This window comes from Falco naumanni, chromosome 7 (assembly GCF_017639655.2).
Source record: "Falco naumanni isolate bFalNau1 chromosome 7, bFalNau1.pat, whole genome shotgun sequence".
Taxonomy (NCBI): Eukaryota; Metazoa; Chordata; class Aves; order Falconiformes; family Falconidae; genus Falco; species Falco naumanni.
Genome location: NC_054060.1, coordinates 51610568 through 51628402, shown reverse-complemented (window position 1 = coordinate 51628402; position 17835 = coordinate 51610568). Strand labels below are relative to the sequence as shown.

General features: G+C 50.0%; 1 protein-coding gene across 3 annotated transcripts in view; it reads right to left on the bottom strand.

Moving 5' to 3' along the window:
* SLC8A3 (solute carrier family 8 member A3) overlaps positions 1 to 12398 on the bottom strand; it is a 115367-nt gene extending 102969 nt beyond the window's left edge. For all 3 annotated transcript variants that reach the window (XM_040602018.1, XM_040602019.1, XM_040602020.1), the window contains exon 1: positions 12356 to 12398. The gene's annotated coding sequence lies outside the window, so the exon portion shown is untranslated. The remainder of the gene's footprint in view (positions 1 to 12355) is intronic.
* Positions 12399 to 17835: the final 5437 nt, after the last annotated feature.

Here is a 17835-nt window from a genome sequence, read left to right as displayed (position 1 = left end):
TTCTCCTCAAAGGAAAAACATGAAGAAAATGTCTGATTTTTTTTTGTCCAAATATAGCAAAAACTTATTTTTACAAAAAATGCCACGTCACACACAACAGAAATTATAAGCCCTCCACAAGCCTATTCAGAAGGGCTCATTCCTGGCTCGGTACGAAAGGAAATATTAAAATATTTAATGGAGGCAGAAGCAGCACAAACGAGGCAGTGGAAGACTGGGCAGAAAACTGGGAGGGGAGAGGAGGAGGAGAAGGCTACACCTCAGAAATCACCTTTACCACTGCAATGAAGAAGCAGCAGTTGTCATTTGTCACGTTAGACTGAAGACTTCTACACTCCGTGTGACAGGCACAGTAAATGGGGTAGATAGGAAAGGCTCTGGCTTAGCCCAGTTCGCACAGGTTTCACTAATTTCAGAATTATACCACAGCCAGAAGAGTTGTCTGGTCCACGCCTCAGGGGCCACAGTTGCCTTGTTCCCCTTGTGAAAATTATTTCCTAGTACTTTGTCCAGCCCAGTTTTAAATTACCCAAGTGATGGCATTTCCACAACCTCCCATAGAGACTCTGCCATGATGTAATTTATCTTGGAGGTTTTAGCCGTCTTCCTTATATTTAGGATGAAATTAAGAAAATTTATGCTGCTAGTTCTCATTATCCTGTCCTTGGAGCACTCTCAACCATTCTCCTCCCTGCCTGAGATTTACATGCTTCAGATAACTTGTAAATAGCTGTTCTCCTCCACAGTTATTCTTTGGCCAAAGCACACAAATTTATTTTAATCTTTATAAATTAGCCCAAGCTGCCCTTTAATCATTTATCTTCATCTCCTCTTGGTTCTCCATCTTTGCAGCGGTCAGGAGCAGACGGGTGTCTGGGAGAGCCGTACCTCAGCACCTGCTCCCACTGAACCCAGCAGCAGATCTGCTCTTGTTGGAGCAGGAAAGCCGAGCCTGGGCAGCGGAGTCTCGCCCCTCAGCTCCGCCGTACAGCAGGCTTTCCTGAGGTACCGCACTGTTACAAAGATTGAATCGAGATTGATTGGCAGAAGCTCACTGTGTTTCTCACATCCAAAGGTCTCTCCGCCTGTTTGCTGCGTCCCCAGCGTGGTGGGGCTTGTGTGAGGAGCGCTGCGCTGGCTGGCGTGTGTGGAACAAAACAGAGATTTCCAGAGTTTCAACCAAGAAGTCAGGGTCTCCAGCTGAGAGGAGGGAAATATGCTGTGATGCGCTCACTGCTGCTGCTGCAGATCTGAGCACAGCGGGAGGCATGAAAAATGCACTGAGCTATGGGTTATCCTCAAAATACCTCCCACTTCACTTCGAAGGTGCCAAAACCTGTAAATTCTCCCATTTGAATACAGTTATCAAGTAAGATTTCACACAGCACGCTCACCCTTTGCCGACACATATCCCCACGTACCTCTTATTGACAATTTAGGTATCTTAATCCTTCGGTGTTTTTTTTAGCTGCTAATTCTGCAAATGCTTTAAAAAAATAAACGCTCACATCTACCATGATTAATTCATTCTTCGTAAGTCCAGGCTGTTTATTGCTCTTTGTTCATTTATGCACTAGCTGTTTACAGATTCTCTCTTAATATTAGCTCTGTTATTTGCTAGAGACTCAAGTTATATTTACCATATGGTAATTGCAAAGATGACATGGACAACAAACAGTGGAAGCTGAGCTGCTACGACAATTACAGTAAGTGGCAGCAGTCTCCGCTGCCCCACCTTCATTTCTTCACCCCCCACCCTCTGATGGCTTCATTGTGGGCTGCATAAAGCCATACGCCTCTGAACTCTACAGCAAAGACAGGCAGAGATTTGTTCTTCACTATGGCATTACCAGACAGGATTATTCGCCTTTTTTCTTTCAGTCTGTGTTTCAGCTGCAGGTCTGCCCTCCCTGGCTGGCTGCCCCACTCTGTCCTGTCACGAGTAGGTAATCTGAAATACCATCTGGAGCTAGTCACCCTCAGTACCCACATTTTCTCTCTCACTGTTACAACAGCAGCACTAACTTCCCCCACTATCCCATCCATGGTCTCAGTGTGTCTCAGATATTTCACCGAAGGAGTCACAAAGGACCAGATTTCACAGGGTAGTTAGAAGCTTAATGGAGCAGCTCTTTCACCCACTTGGACACCTTGACCCCACTGAAATCATGGATTTTCCACTGGACACCTAAACATGATTTAAAACTGCTGCAGAAAACCGAACAGATGACTCTAGGAGAGGCCGCTGCTGCCTTCTCCAAAGAAAGACAGGAGAGCAACCATTTCTTGGTTCTTGCCAAAAGCACTGGGCAGACCCCACACCCCAAATAGCACAGTGCTAAGCCAGGTAAATACATGAGTTGATTCTTCAAGAAGGTTCAAAAAATCAAGATTACTTACACATGTGTACCAACTCAGGAGCAGCACATACAACAAAGCACCTTGTCTGAAAAGGAGGAGGCTCCTCCTTTGCCATTTCTAACATGCCTGCAACTATGCTCTCCCAATTCCCAGCAGTCAGCAAGTCTTAACTTAGATACCAGTGAGGAACGTTTGAAAACTGGATGCAGAGCACCATGTGTCAGAAGAATTTCCCAGCAAAGTACATAATAATCATGCTGTTGATTATCTCCAAAGTGGAAGAAAGAGCGTTTTCACGGTATTCAGAGCACTACTTATACCAGCTGCTCTCCCTTGACCCTCCCCTCCAAAAGCCGCCTTTTGCACAAAGTCATCTTGAAAATGAGGACTATCTTTCCAGCCCAGACAACTTGTATACCACCAACAGACAGCTGGCAAGAGAGAAGAGAAAGAGGGTCCTTAGGACCAGATTTTCTCTGGCGTTTTATGCATAGGTCAATGAGCCCAAGTCAGCAAAGCCATCTTATTCTACCGGAAGAACTACCTGAGGAGCTTTGGCAACATTTCACATAACATTAAACCTCCAAAAAGAAAGCTTCATCTATCTCCTTTTTGCAATTCATGTCACACGCATCAGCTGGGAGCATCTTCCTGCTTCCTCCATACCAACTGTACTCCTGTACATCCCGCCATGGTTCCTCCCTCCTCCCAGTGCTCCATGCTGGCCCTGGATTTGCTACAACTAGTCCTGCCAACAGGAACAGCTGAGTCATGGGAGATGACCACATCAGCCAAATGCACTGAAACAAGACAAGGGAAGGAGAAAATCCTCCTTCCCCCCACAGGTCCAGACCCTAGCAAACAAGGCCTGGAGTCTCTCTTCTCCACCACATGCCCAGCATCACCTCAGAACAGCATCCTGAAATGCCTCATTCTGGAGTTACAATGACAGGAGTCACTAGCTTAATGCAGGTACTTGGATAACATGTTTATCCCACGCACCCACCCCACTGTATGGTCTATTTAAGCCATCGAGGCAAAGAGAGAGGACAGCCTCTATCCTGTCACTGAAGGACACAGACTCCATTATGGATGCTAGTAGTCCCACATCTCCATCAGTTTTACAGAGAAGCTCAAGTACCCTCCAGGAACTGCAGAAATTATCTTTCCACCCACTTCTGCAAAGAGAAGATTTAAACTGAGATGTACTCTACTGGCTTTGAAGTCCAAATCTCCCCTAAGACAAGGCTAGGATGAGAAAATTCCAGGGTCCCTCTCTTGCTGGGAGTTTCAGTGGAGGACCGATTTGAGCAACAGCTAAGGCAGGAATGAACAGCCTGTTTTCACACCCTTACTCCACACCCAGCCCCCGTGCCCAGCTCCCTCAGCCCAGAAAGCCTCTCCTGTCCCGCCGTACTTCTGTGGTGGTGCCCTGAACCCAGCTCTTCTTGCCATCACTGCTGACAGAAACTCCTGTCATCTGGGAAGCCTGTCACAGGTGACAAAAAACACTCTGCCCAGACCAGGAACAACAGTCCCCGAACACCAGCATGTGAGGAGCGGTGGGACAGGGAGAGCGCTACCTCGAGCACAGCCACCATTACCGTTTCATTGAGGCCAGTGACACAAACAGGTAAACGAACAAGCACAAGCTGTCTTTGGCAAAAGGATGGTTTCTTCTAAAGACAAGCAAAGCCTCAAAATTAATCCATTTTGCTGTGGGAGCTCAATGAGAAGAAAAATGAATAAAAATTTGTTTTCAATTAATTTGAGCCCTGTAACCCTGTAACCCAACAACCCTCCACTCCACAGTAATCCTTCCTCTTGCTCCCTGCCCACCATTCCCCCTGCAGACTTGCACACAAACATTTCCACACCCCTTCCCCTAATTCTTCTTCCCACAGCAAACTTATGGTCCTTCCCATACCCAGCTACCAGCCAAGCAAGAGGCAGTGCACACTGCTGCCCTTTCTGAGCCCCCTGTGCTGGCCAGCCGGTCAGCAAGCCACCAGCACCACTGGTGCACCTTCCACGAAGTGCGTAAGAATGTGCCATCGGAGAGATGACCACCCTTTTGGCCGAGGTGACTGCAGCCAACCTCCTGTGTCTCCCAGCTGTTGGCTCCCCATACAGATACTTGCAGATTACAACTGTGCCACCTCTTCATGCCCTCTTTGCAATGGTAAGTAGATGAAGCTTCTGGAATCCTGCACAACCAAACACAACTCCCAAATCCCCTTTCACAACTCAAACACACCCTCCCTGAGCCTTCACCGGGAAATCAGCTGTGGTCAGAGGGACAGAGGTGGTCAACCAGGCCAAAAGAAGTTCAAGGCAAACACCAACAGAAAGGTCCCAGACTCACGGTATTTGATCTGGCAAGCACTGGAAACCTTTTAAATTCTATGCTGTGCATTTGTGCAATCTGTGGAACTCAATACCATAATAAATAAGTACTGGAAGACTCAAAGGAAAACTAGATGTGCATGGAAACTCAGAATATCCAGATTCACGGGCCAGGATTCATCCCTCCTTTTGCTCCAGAGCGTACTTCAACCTTAGCAGTTTTTGTGAAACTTGCTAATGTGCGTGTACAGTGAGATCTGGAAAGACCCTTCTTAACTGAGCATCTGCTTCCCGAGTGAGCCAACCTCTTGCTTTGCCCCAGCAGCCAAGCCCACACGGACCTGAGAGAACAGGCAAAGAACCACAGAGGATAAATGGGGGGCTGAACATGTGACAGGTGCTGTTAGAAGACTGGGAAGTTGGAAGGCACAGAGTTGTTGAGGTAAGTGGGGAGCTGGGGTCGTTATGGCAAAACCATGAAGAAATCTATATATTTAAGACGGAAAAGCAGAAGAGTGAAAAGGCCAGAGCTGGGGGAAGGAGAGGTGCTTGTGACTCACTGGGATGCATGAAGCAGCAAGGAGATGGATGTAAGCAGGCAACAGGCAAGCCAGCAGTTTTTTGGGAGTGACATAGGTGCAGCATGTGCCGCTGAGCATCTTCTCACCTTCAGCATCCCAGTGCGATTCCCCAGAGGGCAGGCAGCTCCGTCATGCTCTGAAGGTTAAGCTGCGCCTTCTGCCTGGCAGAAGAGCACAGTGCTGCCGATGGGTAAAACTGCCTACCTACTTAAAAGCAAACCCCAACACTGCCAGGAGGGACAGGCTTTATTTTTAGCTGGGACACCAGCAGGGTCACTGCTGGTGCTGCATTTCCCCACAGAAGCCAGGGTTTCATGAAGTGTGCTGTGCTGTCAGGTCAGCTTTGGGGAGATGGATTATTTAAGTTAGAGAAAAGGAAACATTTACTAGAAGAAGTGAACCTGAAACCACTCTGGAAGGTTAAAACAGAAGGAAAAAATGATGCTTAAAGAGCCAGAGCAGGTGGTAATTTATGTGAGGGCAACATCTAGTGCACCCGTCTCCACGATGCTCAGACAGGAGAACACCCCATCACATCTAGCTCCAGCAGCATCCCTTCTGCCTGCCTCCTATAACCCAAACTTTGAAAGGCTTGTCAGGGGGCTGCCAAAACAAAAGCAGCAGCATGTCATCATCCCTCACCGGGATCTTTCGCAAAGGAAAAGCACACACAGAGACACCTGCCTTGCCTTGCTAATTGAAGACAACAACACTGAGACCTCCATCTCACTCTGGGCCTCAGGTCCTCACACCAGGGTGCCCAGTTAGTCCTGAGACAGGCAGCCCCCCCAGGACTCGCATACCGGCTAAGCGCAGCACCCTCAGCAAGCACAGGGCAGCAGCACAAACCTCGCCCGCTGCAGCCTCCTGATGACAAGGAGTCAGGTCCTTCCCCGCTAGTGGATTTCATGGGTGCAAACCTAATAAAACAGTTGGCACCGCTCCCGCTTGCACTGCCAGGGAATGCAGTCTGGAGGTTTCAACATGGAGAGATCGTTGCTGATGAAGTACCGAGTGCTAGTGTGAAGCTTTCAAGGGACTTGAAAGAACAGAGCGCAGAGGGGGAAGTTTTCATTTTATTCCCTTCCTGCAGGACCCCAGTCCATTTGGTACGTTGCACCTGAGAAGGAGCTTGGCCTAGACTCTCAGTTTGATTTTTGTTTTTAATCAGGATCAAGCCTTGTGCATGTTCCTGGGAAGATTTTATATTAAAAACTATTTTGTCTTTTTTCCCCTGCTGATTCTTGTGCTTCTTAATAGCTTAAGAAGCGCCTTGCAGACCCCATCACTCTTAGGTTCTTTGCAACTAATTTGCATTCAGGACTATCCGTCTCATCAAGAGCAGACTTCAAGGCTGAAACCAACTCCAAGCCTTAACTGCTGCAGGCAATTCAGGCAGCAGCTTTACAGGTGGAAGCAGGGCTTCTTAAACCAACCTGAACATTTTCCACCTCTGGTCATTTGTTCCCACTCTGTACTAGCTTTCCCTTTTTTGTCGGTGTAGCTGTTGGCATGGCTATGCCATGAATGAGACCAGGAACCAACCAGGCTGAAAAGCAAGCTGAACCCACTACCTGGCCGCATGTGCCACCGTGCCAGTACCCTGCAGGGGATGGGACAGGAGCAGGAACAAGCAGACAAGGTGGGAAGGCTGTAGAAACCAAGGTACAAATGACAAGCACAGCAGGGGCATTAGCTGCATGGGCAGGGGCAGGTTTGCCTCTTGCCGTGGTGAACCCTGCAACACCTCCTGAAACATTTAACAGCCTCGTCTTGCTATGCAAAGGCAGAGACGTATCCCCACCTCCATTTTTCCCAGCCAACATGCCTGTTCAAGGGTTAAGTAGCAATCCCAACCAAAACCATGGAAGAGGATGAAGGTGCTTATTAAGGTGAACTTTAAGTTCAACATCAAGATATGACTTTCCACCAAGGAAGATCCTCAAGGTGGTAAACCAAGATATCCAGGCCTTAATGCCCCCAAACAAATTTTCCTGACAGCAAACAGCATGGAGGGCAAAAGCATGGCTTCTTCACACAGGGCATTATTCCGAGTCTCCATCTGTCACTGGCTGGGGTGGGCCAGCAGTGTGTGGCAGAGGCAGTGGTGCCTTCCCCAGTGGGAATGGCAGTGGGAGACTCACAGCCTGCCTGGACCCTGGTGACACACTCTCCTACTGCTGCTCACATTGAGCATTGAGGGGAGCTAGGCCACATCCAGAGCGAGCTGCAGCTCGACCACAAAGCAAGGTGCAGACCTGCTCTAGCTCCCCCCGCTCTGGCCCAGAGAAAGAAACCAGCTCTCACCAGCACACGGACACCCTGACAGGGCACCTTGCACTGTCAGCACCGGAGGCCCCCGTGCACTCCTGGACATGTTACCTTCAACACAACCTCAGCAGTCAGATCTAAGTGCCCTCTCATCGGTACATCTCTGCATCACTACATTTCTTTTGATTAAAACCATACTCTGCGTTGCTGCTGGCGAGTGCTGCTGTTTGCTTTGAGACAGCCTCCAAGTACCAGCCTAGGAGAAGGTGACGATGAAAAGAGTAGCAATGCAGCCTCGTATGTCTATACTTTCTAAAACTCTCCGATGCCTCCCTGGTTGCAAAACATGCCCAGCAGCACAGGATATTTAGTATTTCTGATTGCTCTTGACCTGGCTGTCTCTGCTGCTGTCCTGAGTTAGGAGGCTTAGGTTAAAAGACAGCAGAGCAGAGGAAGGTAGCAAACAGAGCAAGCCCAATTTTGCAGCCTTGAAATAATCTGCTAGTGAATGGAAATGCTGAATGGAAACAGAATCTTCTCCTAAATCTGAGTGCTCTGGAAAAGCTCCCTGTTTTATTATGATGGAAAGTCCTCATCGGAGTGTTTTGTTAGAAAACAAGCTATCATAAAAAAAAATAAAATGTTAAGAGCTCTAAGCTCCCCTCTCTCCCATGATGTCAGCTGTCAGAGACATCAACGGCAGCTCAGCTGTGTGATCAAAGGCTCCAGCAAGGGGATTTAAAGACAGAATTACCAGCAAATTGAGAGTTGAAGGAGCATGGGGACATCACCTGTTTATAAATGTGTCTTATGGGGTGAACCAATTACTTTACGATACTGTACTGCAGGAACAACAGCACCTAGGTCTTCCCATTGCAACCATGGCAAGATGGGGTGGTGGTGGTACCTTCGGAATGGCATGACACACCCCTGCCGCCTGCCACCTTGCTACTCCTGCAAAACCCTGTGACAAAAATGCCTAAAGGGGAGACTGGGAGGTCATCGTGCTGAACTTTGTGCACACACATCTGGCCCTCAACCAGAGCTTGCAGTTTAAAGCATTAATGCAGAGAGAGCAGAGGGGAAGGAGGGAAGCCAACTACTTATACCACACATTAGTTCCCAAGTGGTCCAGCAACCCACTGAAGCTGCAGGAGACTCAAGGTGGTTTCCAGATTTCTTCTGGAGGTAGCAGGGACAGCAACCTTGTCTTCAGCCCCAGACCTCACAGCCCTACATCGACGAAATCAGCAAATGCAGGACCACAAGCTTAGCAGCACAGAACGCATTTTAAAGGTGCCCCAAGAACAGCTTGGTGTATGGTCTCATGTAATCTCTCAGTGCATCAAACTCTGCAGGGCAAAGACTGAAATTTATTAGACATTTGTATGGCACTTCGAAACATGGGCCCCCAACCAGGCTGATGCTTTTAGGAGTTACTGTTATCTAAACAGTAAATCAACAACAGCATTAATCTATGCCACAATACCTAAAAACAATGGGTGATGGTAGATGGAGCATCACAACTACCAACTTACGGGCTTCAGAGATTTTTTTTCCCCTATTAAGAAGATGGCTTTATCTGTGTAATTTAATTTCCTTCACTTTTTTTTTTATAAATACAGAATTAGATATTACTGTCTGATTAAAAAAAAAAAAAGAAATTTGGCTGGCAATCAAAGCTATCTTTTTAACTGTTGAAGCACATGAAAGACATCTGAAACATGACAGCAACAAAGAACAAGGAACTATTTGTCACCGCCACTTGGTCATTGGGGAGGCTTAGGGGAGGAGACTGATGCTGTTTGTTTAAAACAAGCAAACAAAAACCTGACAGGCAGACCATTTGTCTGTATAGTGCTTCACTTGAAAATATTGGCAGAGGGAATACATCTTAACTTGGTTTCTAATAAAAAGTGCTGACACACTCCATTACGGCACTTCCCTGCCTTGGGGATGTAGGATGGGATGCAGGATGTATTGCAGGAAGGATCCCCTGAGAACGAGGGATACATGTGGGATCAGGCACAGCATGGCAGCAGGTCAGCCCAGGCCCTTAGCAATGACTCTACCTGTCCAACCAGCAATACCATAGCATCCACCATACACAGACCAGCCTCACCCGGCTTCACCTCACCAGCTCCAGAGGAAGGCAGAGGCAGCAGGGAGGCTGGATTCATCCCTGGGTACCTCCTCCCTTCCTACAAGACAGCCAAGCTGAGAAGTAGCACCCCAAGTGCCCCGCAACTATCATGCAGAACAACTGCTCGTGATCCCAGCAACAAAGTCTGCTCTGGTCGGACACGGCAGCTCCCACGCTCACACTGGCCAAGTGAGAGCCCATGGAGCACAGCACGGTGCATGAACCCAGACCATGCTCAGTATCCAGCTCCATGTGCGCTCTCCTGTTCTGGGTGCTGTGCTCAAGACAGCACAGAGCTGCCCAGGGCGATGGAAAGGACTATCCCAGCTGGTAATGGCACCTGCCATCCCAGGTGCCATCGCATCAGGTGGCAGCTTTGCAGAGGCAGAGGGCAATCTCTCTGCAAGGGAGAAGTGCTATGCAGAGTGCCATTAGGATGGCTACGCACTCGCCTTCCCTCTCGCACACTGTCACCCACTAGTTATTGCAACCACGTCTTCACCAAATCCCTACACAGGTAGAAAAATACCATTAATGATACAAATGAGACCCAGCCAGATGAAACTATGTGCCCAGCAGCATGCTGGAGGCGTGCCAGAGATCCGGAGCCTACCTGCATTTCCACTGCCCTCACACAGGACCTCAGCAGCAGGGTTACCACAATCTGTCGTACCTCAGGCATTTGGGAAATGCTTGAACCACCCACTTACTAGAGCAGAACTCATTTTTGGCTTGGGAAAAAAAAACCACAAAACCACCACCACAACAAACAGACTGCTGTACTGCACCTTTTCCCCAGGGCTCTCTGTTCTCATGCAGCCCTCTCCCTCCCCGCCCCGGTTGGTGTTCACCCTTTTATTTACAACGGGGGCTAACTGATCTGACTGCCATCACGTTGCACCATCACCCTCACGGCAAGAGCTGAGGGCTCCTGGGCTGCTCTCGCTCCTCCCCAGCCAGCCCTCGGCAGTAGCTGGACGTGCTCCTCTCCGACACCGCTACTTCTGCTCGGGAAACAAGCCTTGTTCCAGTTCACCACAGAAGCCTGAACACAGGCACCGAACACGACTCACTTTCTTAGCTAAACCACGATCAGGGTAAACAAACGCCTGCAAAGCAGCGGATGGAGCAGGATAAGGGACTCCCTAGAAATGCTGGTGCCACGGGGGAGCAATGTCTCTCCCCGCTGCACCAAACCTACCCAGCACCTGTCTCCAAGGCCTCCGTGCCCCGCAGCCCCGAAGGCAGCTCTGCTCCCCCCAGCCTCCCACCAGCTCCCGGAGAGCACGGGACGAGCACTCTTGAATGGGAAGATGCCGCTGATTGTTACCTAAGTCTTCCAGCCCAGTCCTCTCCAGAAATAAAAAACAGCTCAACAAAAATCACCCTTTTGCTCCACAAAGAGATGCAAGGAAATAAAGGAACACGCATATAAGCACGAGGGGGTGTGGGGGTGGGGGTGCACAAGGCACCCCTTCTCACCCTCACTGCTCCTTCAGCATCTCACCTTAACTGCAAAATAGATTTTTAGGGTGATATCCCGAGAACAAGCCCAGGAACAAACCAAGGAGCCAGGAACCCAACCATTACACTACAGCTCCACTTGGGGGGGCAGAGGGGGAGATGGCCATAGCCTCACGTTTTAGAATAACAGTAAAAAAAAAAAAACAACAAACCAAAAAACCCACACACCACCAAAGCCCCAAAGCACTTGCAACGGTTTCACCTCCCACCCAGAGCAATCGATACTTTAGACACAGGTGAAAAAAATACAGCCCTGAAGCAAGGCTGGGAGGGAGGATGAGCACAAAATTACCCAACATTTAGGTCAGCTCGTATGCGTGCGTGTGGTACCGGCTCTCTCCCCGGCAGTGGGGGCCGGGGCCCGCCGGCGGCCCCGTGCCCTATTTAGGGCAGAGCCTGGCGCAGCAGCTATATTTGACACCCGGGGTAAACAAGCCGGCCCCGCCGGACGGAGCGCGACAGCTGCCCGGGACGGTGGCCCCGGCTGGCCCGGCCTCCACCGACGGGGGGTGGGGGGAAAGATTAAAAAAAAAAAAAAAAAGGAACGTTAAAAAAAAAAGGGGGGGGGGGGAAATTTATAGCACTGCATGAGAGTGGCCCTCCCCGCCCGGCAGCCCCAGGCAGGGCCGCCCCCCCGAGCTCCCCGGCATCCCTGCGGGCCGCACCGAGCCGAGCCGGGGCACCCCCGCCCGGCGGCGGGAGGGATCCCGGGGCCGCGGGCCGGGGCTGCTCCCTGCCGCGCACGCCCCGCCGCGCTCGGCGGCTCCCGGCGCTTCCCTCGCCCGCTCCCTCCGCCAGGCCCCGGCCCCGCAGCGCCCGGCCCGGCGCCCCCTCCCCGCCGCGCATCCCTCCCGCAGCGCCCGCTCCGCGCCGTATGCAAAGCCCAGCCCCCGCAGCGCGCACACACGCGCACCCACACATGCATGCACACGCACACACACACACGCACACACAGCTCCGGCAAAGCAGCGCGGATGAAGCGAGCTGCCAGCACCTGGGCAACGTTAAATCCCCTTCCCCCGCCCGGCAGAAGCCCCCCGCCCCAGGCATGGAGCCCCGCTTGCGAGCAGGAAACTTAACCGCCAGCCCTGCGCCTCGGCGGAGCAGGGGGTAGCACCCTCATACTTACCCCTTCTGGCTGCTTTCCTGACTTTTTTTTTCTTTTTCTTTTTTTTTTTTTTTTTGGAGGGGCGGGCGGGGGTGGGGGGGCTCCGCTCGCTCCCCGGTACAAATCCTTCCGGTTCCTAAAGGTTGCTCATCGCATCTCCCGGTGATTCACCGACGGTGTGTGCAGGTACGGGGGGGTTCGCCTTTGCATGTCAGTCCAAGTTGCCTCGCTCGCTACAAAACCTGTGCTCTCTTTTGCAGCTGTCAGGGTGAGCGGGGAGGTGCATCTGGAAAAGGGGGTGGGGGTGGAGGTAAAATGTTGATAAATCCACCAGCCTTGATCTTCAGCTCCGTGCGGCGGAGTTTGGGGAGGGAAGGGAGGGCTGGCGAAGGGGGAGGAGGACGGAGATGAATGAGGGTCGAGGGAGGGGGGAAGAGAAAATGGATTGTACCCCAGATTGCCACTGAATCTGCCGGGCTTCCCCCGCTCCCGCGCTCACGCCAGCGGGGCTCGGTCCGGGCTCCCCAGCATTACGGCGAAGCGCGGAGCCTGCTCGCTGCGAGCCGCGGGGTTTGCACAACTGCAGCAAGAAGCCAAATCAAAAAGCCAATCTGCGAGGCTCCGGACCGCACGTCACCCTATCAGCTGGGAGCCAGAGCTGCAACAGAATTACAAGCCATGCATATTTATTCTCCTGAATCCAGGGGGGGATTTTCAGATCCGTTAAAGCAAAGCACAGCGAAACCAGAGCAAACCCTTTCCAAAATAAATAAAGGCAGAGCATGTCTTGCATATAGCATGCGCACACTTACACACAGCCCCCCCCCCCCCCCCCCCCCCCCCCCCCCGTGAGACCTCCGTGGGTATATATAGATAAGAGAGACGCACTCACTGAGTGGCGAGCACTCCTGTACCCTCCAAGTATATCGACTTGACTTTGTGTATTTCAAGCAAGGGAGGGGAAGAACACAGTAGTTGAGCCTCAGAGCAGAAGATATTGATTGCATATCTGAAATTTAAAGCATCTGCCAAACATTTCTGAGAGATTTAATGTAGGCAATGTAATTACACAGGCAGAGTTGGTCCTGGTATCCTTTTAAAGCCACATGCTTTGGTTTCTGCTTGCAGAAACCACCCAGTCTTTTGGGTTTTTTAAACCAAAGTCAAATAACAAGCTGCGAGACAGCGAGTCATTTTAAGGCAAAAATTAGACGTTGCCTCCAAAGCTGCTATTTGACTTCGGGAGATGACTGGAGCCTGGTTTCCAGGGCCCTGGAATAGGACAGTAGCTTTATGCCTTGCCCCAGACACATCATGATGTGTGCACACAGGTTTGTCTCTCCCTGTGATCCCCTCTGTTTTCATAACAGCAGTTACAAGCAGACATGTGTCTCCAGGAGATTTACCTTCTGGCACGGCTTTTCACTTCTTCAAAGAACCAGTAAGCCCATGTACTACAAGGCAATCATCCTTGACACACGGCTACTGTGCCAAAGGATGGGCTGTTTCATACTCCAGAGAGAAGCTGTCCCCACTCCATTGCTGCGAGTGACTCCCCCTTACCCCATGAGGGGATGAGGGAGCAGAAGCTTCCTAGTGAGACCTGAGCAGGTGTGGAGTGCAAACTGTCCCCATCAAAAGCAGCTGCATAAACTGCCGTGAGAAACCCGAGCCCAAGTCTTATGCTGGGCAACAGCTTTTACCTTGGCCAGGCATAGGCAGGAGATGTACAAAGAGGGAAACTGAAAGGGCAGCAAAACAGTTACTGGGAGGTTGACGTGTGAAATAGTTGCACGTACTTCACGCTGCCAAAAACGGGTAAGGGAAGCTGCAAATGGGCTGCAGTCCCCCACAAGAAAGCATAGACCACCAAGTCCCTGAAAGTCAGCTCATACATTCTAGTTACGTATGCTCCAGGCAGCCCCTGGTCCCACACGTCAGCACAGAAGGGATCTGGAGACCTGCAACAGCAGTTAACTGTTCTGGTCTCGCTACTGACTGTTATTAGAGCAGGGCACGGAAACCCAGAAACAGAGGGGCAGCTGGAGGAGGATACAAGGGGACATGGTTGCTGCCAGGTGGGGTGAATAAGTAGGAGATGGCAGCACAAAAAAGTGAAGAATATCCTGTGGCTCCCCAAATGCCACCTACATGCTCCTGCTGTCCCCATATAACCCAAGCAAGGCAGCGTACCAGGTGGAAACGTGGTACAGGATTCACACCGGCCAGAGGACAAGGCAAGATCTAATATGTACCAAGGTGCCTGAGCTTGGGCCAGCCCCACACAGGCCTGTGTGTCTGGATGATGCTCCTGTGTAACCTCAGGGAGGGGAAGGGCTTCCCAGTGCCTGGGGGCACACACGCACACGTGCACCTGTGGCCCAAGGCATTGAAGTGCCCAGCAGTCTCAACGAAGCTGTGGAAGAGCCCTTACTGACATTGACATATAAAATCAACAGCACAGCATCAATGGCTGAAACCCCAGACCAGGTGGGTGCAGGGACCCTGGTGCTGGCCAGTGTCCAGTCTCTGGGTGGCCACCTCCAAACCTCACACCCCTGCCAGAGGGGACCAAGGGTGGCAGGTCTCCAGCTTCCTCCAAACGCTGAGCAAAGAGATCTGTCCCAGCCGGCACGGGGAAACTCTCCCAACCCATGGCGCGTCACCAGGCAGTTCCAAATAACCACTTGTGTTTCAGCCTTGGCGAGAGCAGGTCTGGAGTCGAGGAACAACGGTACAAACTGCTGTCAGCAGGAACAAGCCCTAGGGGTGACACAAATTTACAGTTGACAATAACTTAAGACAGACAGAGCTCTTTATTGTACACAGATGTTTCATTTCACCTCATCTCCTCAACTCAGTACATAAAATCATGCCTAATACGTTTAAGAAATGCTCCCAGGCATTTCCCTCTTTCCTTCCCTTCCATATGGGCCTGGTCTTACATTGCTCAGCTCAGGCAGAAATTGTTCATCACAAGAGGGAGTATATGAAATTTTTTATCTCCTTAGTCTTAAAGGTGTGCTTGCAAGGTACTAACCTGGGATGAAAGCATCCAAACTCTTTATATAATAATACAATAAAAAATAAATCAACCTTCTTGTTTATGTTAGCCTTAGCAAATAAAATACAGGGATTAAAAACTCCTGGGCTGCTTAGCACAATCTCACTAAACAAGCCTGGATGTCAGTTTTTAATGAATACCGAGATCACTTGATATTTCAAGTGTTTCATCACCTAAACTAAAGATTATCAAATACTAGTATGATAGAGGAACAGGCACTATTTCTTTCATAAAAGCTTCTCTCAGTCTCTGTGAATGACAAGCATAATTAATAATTACATCATGCAGCAGCAACAACAACAAAATTTGTAAAGCAAAACCCATTCCCCTCCAGACTCCTCCATGATCACCTGAAATCAAAACCAAAGGTAGGCAATGTTGCTCATGAACAAGAAAGGTGTCAGTGAGGTACTTTTCCCATGAGCAATCAGAACCTTAATCCCACTCTCAAACCTGCATCCAAGCTCTTGAGATTTGGAGCAGAACAAGAAATGCGGGCTTTGGTCTGCCTTTCCTTGTCCACCTAAGACCGTAGAAGATTTTTCTAACTTAATCCATGGTTTCAACATCCCATGGCTTCAGCCTTCTGCTGGCAACCATGCTGATAATAAAGATGCTGATAGCAGAATGTAGCTGATGGCAGCGCTGTCGATAAAGGCAACATGCATAGCAGGCGTCAACTTGCTCTGCCAGGCCAACATCATCTATTGACATAAAAACCTGCCAGCGTCCTACAGGTTCTGGAAGAAACTCTGGGAGTGTGTTAGCTGAGCCAGAAAGGACCTGTTCCTTCCCCTTGATCCACCAGCTATGCACTTAGCACATACGGGTAAGAATTTCACGTAGTTGCCATCCAAAATTTCAGGCAGATATGGCCATATTACTGCTATATTATGGCCGGCATCACAAGCTGTGGGTTTAGCTTCTCCTTAGAAAATCTTTAGCTGAGCAAGGCCATAGGAATTGTTCCCACCATCTTGCTGTCCTCCTCTGATCTTTCAGCCCTTGGCCTAATGACCCAAGAATGGCCACAAACAGCGTCTGCGTTTGCCCTTGTTGCTTGAATGCCAGCAGCCTTACTGCTCCTGACCCAAAGTTCGTACCCAAGGGCCTGGCACAGCCCTCTTCTCTCATTCAAGATGTGGCCTTGGTGAACCTGCGTTATGTGTCAGGCTGTTTTTTCATAGCTTTGCTTTTCCTCCCTCATCAGCTTTCATCAGCCGAGATGCCTGCTCACATTTGTGTCAGAAGAGATGGGATAATGTGACATTTATTAGTATGATGCATCTGCAGAGCCTTGAAATCAAGTTCCAAATCTGAGAAAAAATTACTTTCTAGGGGAAAGAGGAAAGGAGCCATCATGTAGGAGGCAGCTTCAAGGCTCTCCATGATTACAGAGCAAATGAGCCCAGTTTAAGTGTAAAGTTCAGTGCTTTATTTTTTCGTCCATAAAAGCCTGCTTTGCAAACATGACTAGAGCTCTGACAGCCAAGCCAGGCTTTACACACACATCCTCAACAGTGCACGTGTTCCTGTGGGACAAGCTGCGGGACACCTGGCACGGTCCATGCTCTCCTCATGGCACTTCCTCTGGCCAGTGGACAGTTCCTCCACAGGTCCTAGCAGGTGGGTTTCTGCCACAGATGCACAGCAGGGATGAAGCATTGCGCATTCTTTGTGTATACTCTGCGCAGTGATCAGGAAGGAGTGAAATACGGGTTTAATATCACTCATCCACAGACGTGGCTGTGACAGGTGTAGGTTGTGATAAGATCCTCTAGTCTCATTGCAGAGCTTCCTAGGAGGATTAGTCTGGGGTCAGAGGCCACGTTCCTCAGGTCTGACTCAGAAGAAAGGGCAGTTCTTTGTGTGATCATCCTCACCGTCACAGCTGAGTGCAGAGCAACATAGAGCCAAACCCACACGTGACTGATCGACAAAACATGTCCTGGTCTGGGTTTGCCAATGGTATTTTCTGTAGGTGAATGCGGACCTAAAGGAACTTAATGCAGCATTCAGCCACTATGTACAACCCCCCCCCAAATTAATAATAATAGTGCAAAAACCTAACTAAAGATAACAGCTAGTCATTGGGAGTCCAGGGCAACTCAAACCCTTGAAAACTTACGATGAGATGCATCATCTTCCAAAGAATCCACCTGACAATGGAGAGTGAGGGCACACCTCACAACCAGTTTTTGATCATGGTGGGATCCAGGACACATGCTAGTTCCAAAGTTTTCCATTTTAGCATTGGCTTCAGAAACTGTTGATCCAGATTGACCACTGCAGGGTGCAGAGGAAGTGGTCACCTGTGGTGGAGCATACCCGCCCAGGACAAACACCCTGGGCAAGGCCTGGCAAGCCAGCGCGTCCTGGGGCAGGAAACAGGCACGCACCCCAAGGGGATTGTTCCAGCATTTTAAATGCTAACCAC